General features: G+C 36.9%; 1 protein-coding gene across 2 annotated transcripts in view; it reads left to right on the top strand.

Moving 5' to 3' along the window:
- Prkg1 (protein kinase cGMP-dependent 1) overlaps positions 1-13,638 on the top strand; it is a 1,051,642-nt gene that overhangs the window by 138,418 nt on the left and 899,586 nt on the right. The gene's annotated exons all lie outside the window — the stretch shown is intronic.

The raw sequence follows: 13,638 nt of genomic DNA on the forward strand, positions 1-13,638 counted from the left end.
TCATGTGTCATGAATCCATGTCTTCTGGTTTATGCACTATATGTTCCTCCTTGGCTTCATGGCCTCCCTAACCTTCTTTATAGAGCCCTATTTCTTTACTGTCTTCTGTGGATGATGATTGTGACCTTATTTTCACAAAGCCTACATTTTTAGGAGTGACTTTTTCAGAACTGTAAGTAGGGCCTATTTCCATAAATACACTTGTGTCTGTAGCAACTCTAGGCCACTCTTTAAATCACATTGTGGGGCAATTATAGTTGTATTTTGAACCCATCAATCACTGCTGCTTGTATTTACCTGCAGTGGCTGATTGAACTGAGAATTTTTGTGTTATAAAGATGATAAATATTGACTATTTGCCACTGATAGGGACAAACCTTTAGAGGATGGAATGGAAGGTGATAAATGGGGAGTGGATCCAAGTTTTACAATTGGAATAATTCATCTTCCTTCTCCACTTTCCTTTCTTCTTACTCTCTGTCTTTTTCAGTAAAAGTTTAAGTTGTTTAACTCAGTATAGTTATTATTCTAAACCATTATTCTAAACTGTTTTGTTAGCATTATAAATTCTGCATATGTCTCTACAGTTAAGTACCTATATAATTATTGAATATTTAGTATCTTATATTCAGATTCCTCTGAAATGTATCTGCATTATAGATAATTAATTATATAAATTATACATTCATATTCTTAAATTTAATTCTGGGAGTATTATGTTTTATCCTGCAAACATAATGAGACCCTCCATTTTATGTAAATTTCAAATATCAACATTCATCCTCATTGATAGTAAAGTTTTTGTACTTAATTACTTTCACATTATTTATTTCTCTGTGTCAAGGTCATCTGAATTAGAGAGTATAGACTATAAAGAGAGGTTGAGAGAGAAAAGGGATGTGGTCAAGACAGAGAGGAATGGACAGAGGGGTTCATGCTGGAATCAAAGTTACAATTCTTTGCTAAATCCAACAAATGTTGCTATATTAGAGATGTTTCTCTCTGTACAGGCTACAAGTATTGCTGAAATTTCATTTTCTTTCTATTTTGTTTTTGTTAAGTCTGAGGTTTAAACTCTGGGATAATAGGTACACAGCCTATGTCCAACGTCCCTCTGTTGAGATGAAGTCTCATGGATTTTTCTGCCTGGGCTTGCCTGGAACTGCTATCCTCCTTGTCTTAGCCTCCTGAGTAGCTTGGGATGACAGATGCATGCCTCTATGGCTAGCTATTGGCTGGTCTCAAAATTGCAATCCTTCTGACCTCAGCCTTTTAAGCAGCTGGCATTACAGATGTGAGACACCAACTCCTGCCATTGCTTAAACTTCTTTAATGTGGAGAATAAAATAGACCAGAAAGGGAATGTCTCTGAATGATCCATCATATAATTTTTTTAAACCATAGAATTATTGTTAAATGGACATTGTTCCCTGCTGCTACTGTTATAGTGGATTTGTTTTTATTCAGATGAGATTGAACATTAAAATGACTGGAAAATGAGAAAGAGAAATACAACAATAGAGAAAAAAGAGATACACAAAGCTAGAGGACCAAATATGAATGAATGGCTATAAATATGCCTGTTTTAAGGGAGAATTGTAAAGTGCTTTATTTCAGCTGGGAGTCAGTGACTGGAGTTCTACTCTAATCTCAAACAAGAGCTCCACAGGCATCTCACCTCTTTGTGCCTTTGTTTTCCTACTTGCCAAATAGGACTAATAGTCACATCAGCTCTACCTCCTGCCCAGGTTTGGGTAATAATAGAAAGAGATGTTAGATGTGAGACTATTTTGAAAGCATGAAATGGTCTTTGCAGATATTATCCAAGCATGGCATTCTTACCTTTGCAGAACTAGAGAGAAATCAGCAGAACATTCGCTTTTGAATTTCATAATTAGGATAATTTATTCAAATTGTAAAATAGGATGTGGTATTTTTGGCTTAGAAGTCAAATAGTTTAGTACAGAGTAGTTTCAGAAGTCATTCCTGGCTATACCTTTTACCCTAATGTTGCACCGTTGAACAGATTATATAACTCTAAATTCTATGGCCTATGTAGACAGAGTGAAATTAAAATGAGGTAATGCTCTTTGTATATTGCAGAAAACAAACTGACTACTTAATAAATATTAATGTATTAATAGAAGTCATGCTACTATTAGGATGATGAAGGATGTTGTTAGCATCAGGTTACTATTTTCACTTTGGATAAGCAGCTCAGGAACCACACATTTTTTTTTTATTGTGAAAATACTGTACAGAGGGGTTACAATTACATGGGCAAGATAATGAGTGCATTTCTTATCAAGCATTGTAGCCTCCTCCTTTGTTTCCCCTTCCCATCCCTTCCCAGCCTCCCCCCACCACTCCCACCCAATCCTCCCCCCCCCCCCCACCGAAGTTGTAAAGTTCGTTTTCGACATGACAACTTGTACTTCTCATTGTTGCAACGGGTCCACCTGTATCCTTATTTAAATGACTTGTTTTTCCCCTTCCCCTCCACAAATTATACGGACATCAAATACAGTGAAAGCAGGGGTTATACTGTGGGGGAGGGACATACAAAGCAACAAAGAAATAATATTATAAATGTGTTAGAAACAAATGCATGAAAGAAAAAAGAACATTTGAATAGATATCTTAGGGTTCATTTTCCTAACATCACCTTATCTGACCTTTTCTGCTTGACTCATACATATACTAGATATTGCAAATAAGGGAAACCATGGGACCTATGTTTCTTTGGGCCTGGCTTACTTCACTTAATATAATTTTTCCCAAGTCTTTCCATTCCTAACAAATGGGGCAAATTTTTGTAACTGCGAGTAAGAATTAAAATTTTAGTTCTTTAAAAAATTTCAAATTGTGGGGTGAGGGAGGATTTGGGGAGGTGGGGAGGGAAGGGATGGTAGGGGATAAACAAAGGAGGAGGTAACAATGCTTGATAGGAAATGTACTCATTACCTTACTCATGTAACTATAACCCCTCTGTACACTATTTTTACAATAAAAAATTTAAAAAGTTCTCTCTTTCCCTCTCTATATTTATCTATTGATAGGAATCTGTACATACATATATACAGGTAGGTATACATATATACCTACCTGTATATATGTATCACTATCCATATATATCTATAGAGAGGTGATATACATAATATCTATATATAATTTATATCATCTATCTATATATACTCTCTCTTTCTCTCTCTCTCTCGATCTATCTACTCTATCTATTTGATATCTGTCATTGTCTCCCTTCAGGAATACTCAAATATTATAAAGTCTAATGCAAAAAAGTAATTTTTTAGATACAATTGAACCAAGTTCATTAGGATTGATACACTCTTTCCTAGGATATGTATGATATTTCAAATGTGAAATTTGGCTCTAATTTTCTGAAATTAGAAGACTTTTGTTGTGTTTTTAAATAAGTTTTTTATTGTGAAAGTACTGTACAGATGGGTTACAGTTAGATGGTAATGAATACACTTCTCATCAAGCACTGTCGCCTCCTCTTTTGTTTTTCCCCCACCATCCCTTCCCTCTACCTCCACAACTACTCTCTCCCCACTGCCTAAATTGCAAAGTTCATTTTTCAACATAGTGCCCTGTACATTTCATTGTTACAATGGGTGAGGACTTGTGTAAATTAATGGATGTTTCTAGTACCAACATGTTGACCTTATTGGAGACACGTTAGTTTTTAAGTTAATAAATATATAATGCAAGAGACTGGGAAGGTGACTCAGTGGTAGAGTGCTTGCCTTGCATGCATGAGGCCCTGGGTTCTATCCCTCAGCACCACATAAGCAAAAAGAAAAAAGCCAGAAGTGGCACTGTGGCTCAAGTGGTAGAGTGCTAGCCTTGAGCTGAAGAGCTGAGGAACAGTGCCCAGGCCCAGAGTTCAGGCCTCATGACCGGACCGCCCCCCCCCCCAAAAAAAAATATATATAGTGCTTTGAAAGGTTAAAAAATTGTTTAAAATGTTGAATTGTAGTTTACCATATAAACATATGCTGTGTGTTTTTAATTATTGCTCTGATAATTTGGGTTTCTAAGGTTCAGATATAGGGTGGTTTCTTAATAGATAAAGTGGTTTAGTTCTTACATCCTGTAATGGGATATGTATGATTGTATGGCCTTATCTTTTTCTAAAGCAAGCACTTTATAATACTTCTGTGAAACCCACAGTTCTACTTCTATGACATGAAAGTGGGAGCTTATAGGACAAGAGTTTGATATGAGCACTTTTGGAGACTGGCCTGTTTTATGTGAGGCTCACTAGTATGAATTAGCTGTAATATGCTTCCAACTGAATGGAAGAGCTGAATGGGAGTTTTTAATACTGGCTTTTTTTGTAACTGGAACAGCTACAAAGAATGGTAATTTTCCTTTAATTAATACAAGCTCTCAATATCTAGCCAGCGATTTCAGGACTTACAAAGCATTGATCCTAGTCAATGGTAGTGAGAAGAAAGCATTAAAGAAAAGGTCTAAGTTGCCACCCAAATGACATTTGAACAAATGAATGTTTAATTTCCTCAATGATTGCTGGAACTATATGACTGTAATTTCATGATTTAGATCAGCAGAATGCAATCATCTGTTTTTGAACTTAAGAAAAAAAGTTAGAAGACAACTATCAATTTAAAAAAAAAATCACAAGGGGGCTGGGAAGGTAGCTCAGTGATAGAGTGCTTGCCTTGCATGCATGAGGCCCTGGGTTCGATTCCTCAACACCACATAAGCAAAAAGAAAAAAGCCGGAAGTGGCGCTGTGGCTCAAGTGGTAGAGTGCTAGCCTTGAGCTGAAGAGCTGAGGGACAGCGCCCAGGCCCAGAGTTCAAGCCCCATGACTGGACCCAAGAGAAAAATAAATAAAAATAAAAATAAAAATAAGAAAAATCACAATGTGGGACTGGGAAGGTGGCTCAGTGGTAGAATGCTTACCTTGCATGCTTGAGGCCCTGGGTTCGATTCCTCAGCACCACATAAGCAGAGAGAAAAGCTGGAAGTGGCACTGTGGCTCAAGTGGTAGAGTGCTAGCCTTGAGCTATAGAGCTGAGTGACAGCACCCAGGCCCAGAGCTTCAGGCCCCATGACCGGACCCCCCACCAAAAAAAATCACAATGCACATAATAAAGGAAAGATATGCAGCACTGGTTACCTTCATTACTTGTCATACATTGGCTGGTGATATACCCATGCTTTGCTTAAAATACTAATCATTCTCAATGAAAATGAAAACACATCACAAAGAAACTTGTGGGACACAGCAAAAGCAGTCTTGAGGGGCAAATTTATTGCCCTCAGTGCCCACATCAAGAAAATAGAGACAGACCAAGTAAATAATCTCATGTTGCAATTAAAACAGCTAGAAAAACAAGAAAAAATGGAACCTAAAGTTACTAGACAGAGCCAGATAACCAAACTAAGAGCTGAAATTAATGCAATAGAGAATAGGAGGACCCTAGCCAAAATTAACAAAACAAAATGCTGGTTCTTTGAAAAAAATAAATAAAATTGATGGACCATTGGCAAGATTAATTTTAAAAAAGAAGAGAGGAAACCCATATTAACAAGATTAGGGATGCCATGGGAAAAATCACAAGACGTACCCTAGATATCCAAACAATTTTAACGGACTACTTATTTAAGTTATACTCTCTAAAGAAAGAAAACCTGGCAGAAATGGATGCATTTTTAGAGAAATATAAGTTGCCCAAACTGAGCAAAGAAGAAGTAAATCAATTAAATAGGCCAATATCCTACAAGGAGATACAGGAAGAAATCAGAAGTCTTCCAACAAAGAAAAGCCCAGGACCAGATGGATTCACAATAGAATTCTATAAGACCTTTAAAGTAGAACTAATACCCATACTCCTCAAGCTCTTCAGAGAAACAAAGAAGGAGGGAGCTATCCCAAACTCATTCCATGATGCCAATATCACACTCATCCCCAAACCAGGCAAAGACCCAACCAAAAGAGAATTACAGGCCAATTTCCTTGATGAACACAGATGCAAAGATCCTTAACAAAATTCTAGCTAACAGAATCCAGAAACACATTTAAAAAAAATCATACACTATGACCAGGTAGGCTTCATCCCAGAGATGTAGGGATGGTTTAACATATGTAAGTCAATAAATGTAATCCAACACATCAACAGAGCCAAGGTCAAGAATCACATGATTATCTCCACAGATGCAGAAAAGGCCTTTGATAAAATTCAACATTCATTCATGCTAAAAGCTCTGGAGAAAATAGGAATAGAAGGAACATTTCTTAAACAATGAAAGCCATTTACGACAGACCAATAGCCAATATTATACTTAATGGGGAAAAATTACAACCAATTCTTTAAAAACAGGAATAAGGCAAGGATGCCCACTGTCTCCACTCCTCTTCAATATAGTCCTGGAACTCTTAGCCAGGGCAATAAGGCAAGAAAAAGACATTAAAGGGATCTGCATAGGGAAAGAAGAAAAACTATTCCTTTTTGCAGATGACACGATATTATACCTTCACGATCCCAAAACTTCATCCCCAAACTCTTAGAAATCATAGATCACTTTGGCAAAGTAGCAGGATACAATATCAGTTGCCTTCCTGTACACTAAAAATGTACAAGCAGAGAGGGAAATAAAGGAAGCAACCCCATTCACAATAACCTCCCCCAAAATAAAATATTTAGGAATTAACCTAACCAAAGATGTAAAAGAACTATTTAATGAAAACTATAAAAACTTAAAGAAATTACAGAAGATACTAGGAAATGGAAAGACCTCCCATGCTCTTGGATAGGCAGACTTAATATAGTGAAAATGGAAATACTTCCAAAATTAATATACAAATTCAATGCAATTCCTATTAAAATCCCAATGACGTACATCTCTGAAATACAGAAAGCAATCCAAAAATTCATATGGAACAACAAAAGACCTAGAATAGCCAAAACAATTCTAGAGAATAAAGACAACATGGGAGGGATATCCATGCCGAACTTCAAACTCTACTATAGAGCCATAATAATAAAGACAGCATGGTATTGGCACAAAAACAGACCCGAAGACCAATGGAATAGAAGATCCAGAAATAAATCCACATGCCTACAGTCAGCTGATATTTGACAAAGGAGCCAAAGACATACAATGGAAGAAACACAGCCTCTTCAACCACTGGTGCTGGGAAAACTGGGCAGCCACATGCAGAAGACTAAAAGTGGACCCCAGCCTATCACCATGCACCAACATCAACTCAAAATGGATTAAAGATCTTAACATTAAGCCTGAATCTCTGAAACAACTGCAGGACAGAGTGGGAGAGACACTTGAACTTATAGGCACAGGAAGGAACTTCCTGAATCTCAGAGTCCCAGGGTCACAACAAGTTGGAGAGAGACTTGACAAATGGGACTACCTTAAAATTAAAAGCTAAAATAAAAAGCTTCTGCACAGATAAAGCTATATCAATCAAGCTAGAAAGACAACCAATTAATTGGGAAAAATATTTACCAGCAATATATCAGACAAGGGGTTAATATCCAGTATATACAGGGAACTCAAGAAACTAATCCCTCCCAAACCTAACAAACCAATTGCTAAATGGGCAAGGGAACTAAAGAGAGACTTCTTAGAAGAAGAGATAAAAATGGCAAAGAAACACATGAGGAAATATTTACCATCCCTGGTTGTGAAGGAAATGCAATAAAGGCAGCCCTGAGTTTCCACCTTACCCCAGTCAGAATGGCCCACATCCTCAAGTCAGCCAACGACAAATGCTGGAGGGGATGCCGAGAAAGAGGAACCCTATTACACTGCTGGTGGGAATGTACACTTATACAACCACTTTGGAAAGCAGTCTGGAGGGTCCTCAGAAAGCTAAATATTGACCTCCCTTATGACCCAGTCATACCACTTCTAGGCAGCTATCCTGAACAACAGGAACCAGTATACAAGGACACGTGTACCTCCATGTTTATTGCAGCACTGTTCACAATAGCCAGGATATGGAAACAACCCAGATGTCCCACCACAGATGAGTGGATCCAAAAATTGTGGTATCTATACACAATGGAATATTATGCAGCCATTAGAAATGACAAAATAATGGCATTTGCAGGGAAATGGATGGAGCTAGAAGAAATCATGTTGAGTGAGGTAAGCCAAGAGGAAAGAGACAAACAGTACCTGGTCTCCCTGATAAGTAGATGCTAAATCCAAAATGTTAGGTGATACGACAAAATTAACAGGACTTAAGAAACAAAAGACTCCTACTCATCTGGTGGAATCAATACTAACTAACTCCCATGCTGCTGATCACATGTATGGTATATATGTGTACACCGGAGGGGAACCAGGAAGACGACACAGAACTAGAGGGAATCAGAGAAAAACATACAACAGCGGGACCCATCAGTTGCACTGGACATTGACCAAAATGAACTAAGCAACTCAATGGCAGCGATGGGAGGGAGGGAGGGAGGGAACAAGTGGGAAAGAGGGAACAGCTGATGCTATGCAAAACAAAAGAAATGTACATATCACCCAATGTGGAAGAAATAACTGTATTGCAAAGCTCATAGAACTCATAAATGATATAGACTGTGATAGACAATTTGCTCCAAGAAAGTTAGAATGTGTTTGTGACTTTAACTGAGCATCACTATCCCACAGTACTGTGAAATTTGGGAAATTATACAACCACATAATCACAATAAAAAAATTGAAAAAAAAGAATATTAAAAAAATAAAATACTAATAATAGGTATGATGAAGGGTGCACTAGCTCTGATTCTCTCATGACTATTGTTGCTAGAAGACTAGGATAACCCTTGTACATTGAAAATCCAGTCTGAAAGTTATTGAAAACAAATTCGCTGTTTTGAGAAAATAACAACCAGTCATTAGCTGTGAAGGATTGAACTTTAAACCCTTACCTAGCTCTGGGCTCTCATTCTGCCATCATTTTCCTACTTTCTTAAAAATAATACTTCAACCACACTGGCCTCTTTTCTGATTATTGAACAGATCAAGCTCACTCTAGCCTCTGAACCTTTGCAGTTTTTAAAATTTAGTTTTTCTTCCTTCTGCTCAGAATGCTTTTCTACACTTTTTTTTGTAATGGAGGGGAAATGGAAAATGGCTGGATCTCATTATGCACTTCTCAGCTCAGGGAGGCTTTGCTGGTGAATTAATCTGAGCTTACCTTCCTCATTCCTTGAAATAACACCACTGCTACCCTCAGATTGCTAGTCTATGAAATGGTTACCACAAAGTAGATCATTTTATTAGGTCAAGAAAATTAAAGAGGCTGGATCCCTTATTGGAGAAGCAGGTCTACATTTTCCTTTATTTGGACAGTTGTCAATGTTTTTATGATTACAGAAAGACAATTTCTCTCAGATATTCTTTGATCCTATTTAGGAATCTTTGGTGCCTCAAATAAATAAGGAAGTAACATTTTAATTCATTTTGTTAAAACTGAAAGTTTGAAAGAACTAATGCTATGCCTTGCATTTAATTATCAGGGAGGTTTTTGGTCACCTAATGAAGTTTTCAGGGAAAATGAAGTTTTATTTTCTTGGTTTCAGCGTCCATGGGTTAAATCCCACTAAATGCTTGGGGCATGCCACAGTAAAATTGTATTGGTTTGTGTAAGATCTACTTCTTAAACTATTAGAAGTGCAGCAGTCAGGTTGGCTTCTTAGTCACTTCAAGTTGTATATAGTAGGAGTATTTGTACCATGGAAATTGTCAATGTTACAAACTAGGGCTCTCCCCTGCCCCCAACTCTAAAAAACAATTTACAGAACTCTGCATTGCTGATACTTTAGGGGTTGAGAATAGGATGTTGCTAAAATGATAGGAGGAATGCAAAATGAGTAAATTATCTTTACATGTTTAGGACCTTTAAAAGTCACAGATTTGGGGGAATAGAAGAAAAGATTTTTAAAAAATGAACCCTAAGATATGTATTTAAATTTTTTTCTTTCATGCATTTGTTTCTAACACATTTATAAGATTATTTCTTTGTTGCTTTGTATGTCCCTCCCCCACAGTATAACCCCTGCTTTCACTGTATTTGATGTCGGTATAATTTGTGGAGGGGGAGGGGAAAAACAAGTCATTTAAATAAGGATACAGGTGGACCCTTTGCAACAATGAGAAGTACAAGTCGTCATGTGGAAAAGAACTTTACAACTTTAGTTGGGGGGTGGGGAGGATTGGTTGGGGGTGGGGTGGGGGGAGGCTGGGAAGGGATGGGAAGGGGAAACAAAGGAGGAGGCCACAATGCTTGATAAGAAATGTACTCATTATCTTGCCCATGTAATTGTAACCCCTCTGTACAGTATTTTCACAATAATAAATAAATAAAAATTAAAATCTCTTAAAAAAAAGATTGTTTATACACAGAAGCAGATAAAGAAGATAAAAAAGGTCATGATCTTTATGTTTACTTCTTATGCCTCTGGGCCAGGCAAGGCCAGAGCAGGCTTCTGAGTTCTAGAAAAATATTATTGAAAGTATGTACTTTGGGTTTGGGCACAGAATCACCTAGTACTTGGGATAGCTGCTTTCTCTGGCTCCCATACTAGTGGCAGTGCAACTGAAATTACTTGTATCTTCCCAGCTTAGTTGCCTTGAGAGTCTTAGACTACTGCTTTGAGGAAACAAAACAACCAAAGAAGAGGTAGCTGGATGCCCTGAGTAGTTGTAATGTAGTGTTGGAAAGCCAGTGGAGAGAATGAATGACAGCTGACCTGAGGTTCTGAGTTCCCCATGGGAACAAACAAAGATGCACGGATTTGGGTATGGCTCACTGAAAGAGGTTATTGAGTTGCACTGCACAGAATCACAGGATTTCCATCTGGCTTTCAGGTAGACTTTAGACACAGATTATGTGTGGCATTTAATGACAGTATCTATGTGAGCCGACAAATGGTATGCCATAGGTTGTACATTGATCAGCTCACTGGTTTAGTTGTGTGTACATGTGTGTGTGTGCACCCTACACATATACTGTGGTCAACATATGGCTTGTGTAAGCTTGGAAAGCACTATACCACTGAGCAACATCCCTAGCCTGAAAATTTAGTTTAGATTGACACAGGTGCATACATGAGAGCCTTGTTTGTTTTCTTCAGAGACTTGAGCTTAAATGTTCTCCACTGAAAATTTGGGAAGCAATAGCATCTTGTAATATGCTGGAACTCTGTGTCACACACTTGGAATTTGGATAATTCTGAGGGATTATCTTAGAAATCATTGCTTTGTCTCTTCCTGGTGTCTTGGTATTATGGGTTAATATGAGTGGAGGGAAAGTGACGTTCTTCAATCATCTTTGGATAGAACGAATTATTTTCTTCTAAGAGGGCTTTATTTTGAATCTTAGCACATTTCTAGGCTTCAGATCTCTAATCAAACACTAGTATTTCCCAAAGGATAAAATGTTACTAGTGGAACAACAAGGTTGAGATCCTGGGTTAGTAAGATCTAGACTTTATTATGTTAGAAGTCATTGGTTAAACTTTTTTTGATCTGCATTAAAAATAGTAAATAGAGAAGACATTACAATTTAGTTCCAGTGATAGTACAATTTAACTCAATTCTTTTTCTAAGGTTTTTATTATTATTATTTTTATTTGAGATCAGGACTAGAAGTCGGTACCTGAAGCTTTCGTTCATTAGCTGGCACTCTATCACCTAAGCCATGTCTCTAATCCTTCTAGTGAATTTCTTTCTTTTTTTTTTTTTTTTGGTTGATTGTGGGGCTTGAACTCTGGGCCTGGTGCTGTCCCTCAGCTCTTCAGCTCAAGGCTAGCACTCTACCACTTGAGCCACAGCACCACTTCCGGCTTTTTCTGTTTATGTGGTGCTGAGGAATCGAACCCAGGGCCTCATGTATGCAAGGCAAGCACTCTACCACTAAGCCACCTTCTCAGCCCTGTTCTAGTGAATTTCTTAATGATCAAGAAACTCTGATATTTACAAAAAATTATAGAACAAGAGATACTGGGAGTCAGTCTGAATATACTGAATATATTGAGATTAGTAATAAGTAAGAAAATTAAGGAGACTTCATGAAATGGATGGACACAATTTTTCCTTCTTGTTTTAAGGTCTGAAGATAAGCAACTTTTTGAAAAGTGGGAATTTTAAACAGAAGTTAAAACACCCATTCTTTAGTCATGAAAGTAAAGAACTGTCAAATTAAATGACGTCTTATGAGCATGAATTTTTAAGTAGAGAGCATCTGAAAGTTTGTAAAACTTAAGATATATCCCATCTATTCCTAATGTGAGAATTCCTGCCTTTAGCATAAACTACAAGCCTTATGAAAGCATATCTATTCAATGTTGCATGTATCAGTAACAATCAGCTAGTGTAAATTAAATGAGTCTTTTATTCATTTTATTTTTCCTAAAAGCACAATTGCTTTTCATGAATTACTTTCAAAATGGAAAAATTAACATAAAATGTATGGCCACTATAGAAATCTATAGATAGAAATGTAGGAAAAACAGAATTCTGTTATCCAAGGCCACAAAGCCATAAGTTTTTTTTTACTTGCTTTGATAGTATTTCAAGTCTTAATTTGATGCTATTTAACCCCAGTTCTGTGACTGTCACCTTTATTTCTCACTGACTGCTCTTCAAGGAAATTGTATTGTTACTAGTCTTCATAGATGAATCCATTAGTTGTTTTAAAAATTACCATTTTTAGAGATTGCACAATGGAGTTTAAAAAATGTAAGGTTTTAAAAAACATTTCATTATGCACCTCCTTACCCTATAAACTATTCTGAACCTTGTTTTCACTTAAAATATTACTATGTCCCCTTGTCATTAATATTTTTTATAAATGCAATTTTAATTGCAGCATTCACAGTGCACTCTAGGATTATTCTGCATTGTAATGACTTTTAAATTGTTTTCATCCTTATGTAATCTTTTTATAACTCAAATGCAAATCATTATGAAACATTGTACATTGTAGCTAGGCCAGTTCTCTGAGGTCTAGGTGAGAAGTCAGTCCCAAATAGGAAGAGACAGCTAGTGCTGCGGCAGTGGTTACTTCTGTAGGTCATGCTCCTGAAAGCCACTTGCTGTATCAGTCTGTACTAAGGCCAGCTTCTATTCAGATATATTAAATTACAATTTTCAATAGAAAATATCACATATATTGCTTCCTTTTTATGTTGCTAGTGACTTGGCTTTCTTCATATTTGGTTTGTGATTTGTTTGATGATATTCTCTGTTCCTCCTGAGAAAATATCCCTTCAAGTCTCTTCCTCTTTAAGTGCTGTCTTGTTAGTAAGTAGTTTGACACTTCTTACTGATGAATAAAATTATCATCTTTTTTTTTACATTCTGCAAAAACTTTCCTGGTAATCATTACATCCCAATTATAGACTTTGGTTATATCTTTTTTCTGACTGCCTATGTTTAAACCCATATCTAAATCATGGCATTCCAAGTATCTGATTTGATACAGTTTTATGTGTCTGGTCACCACAAATTAAGATGCTATATGAAATAATATTCTTGAAACAAGCATTAAATGTAGATTAACACAAAGCTGTCACATTTCTGCCAGTGGTTCCATTCAGCTAATTAGATACTAGTTGTTTCA

This window comes from Dipodomys spectabilis, unplaced genomic scaffold, assembly GCF_019054845.1.
Source record: "Dipodomys spectabilis isolate Male_0828 unplaced genomic scaffold, ASM1905484v1 ptg000125l, whole genome shotgun sequence".
Lineage (NCBI taxonomy): Eukaryota > Metazoa > Chordata > Mammalia > Rodentia > Heteromyidae > Dipodomys > Dipodomys spectabilis.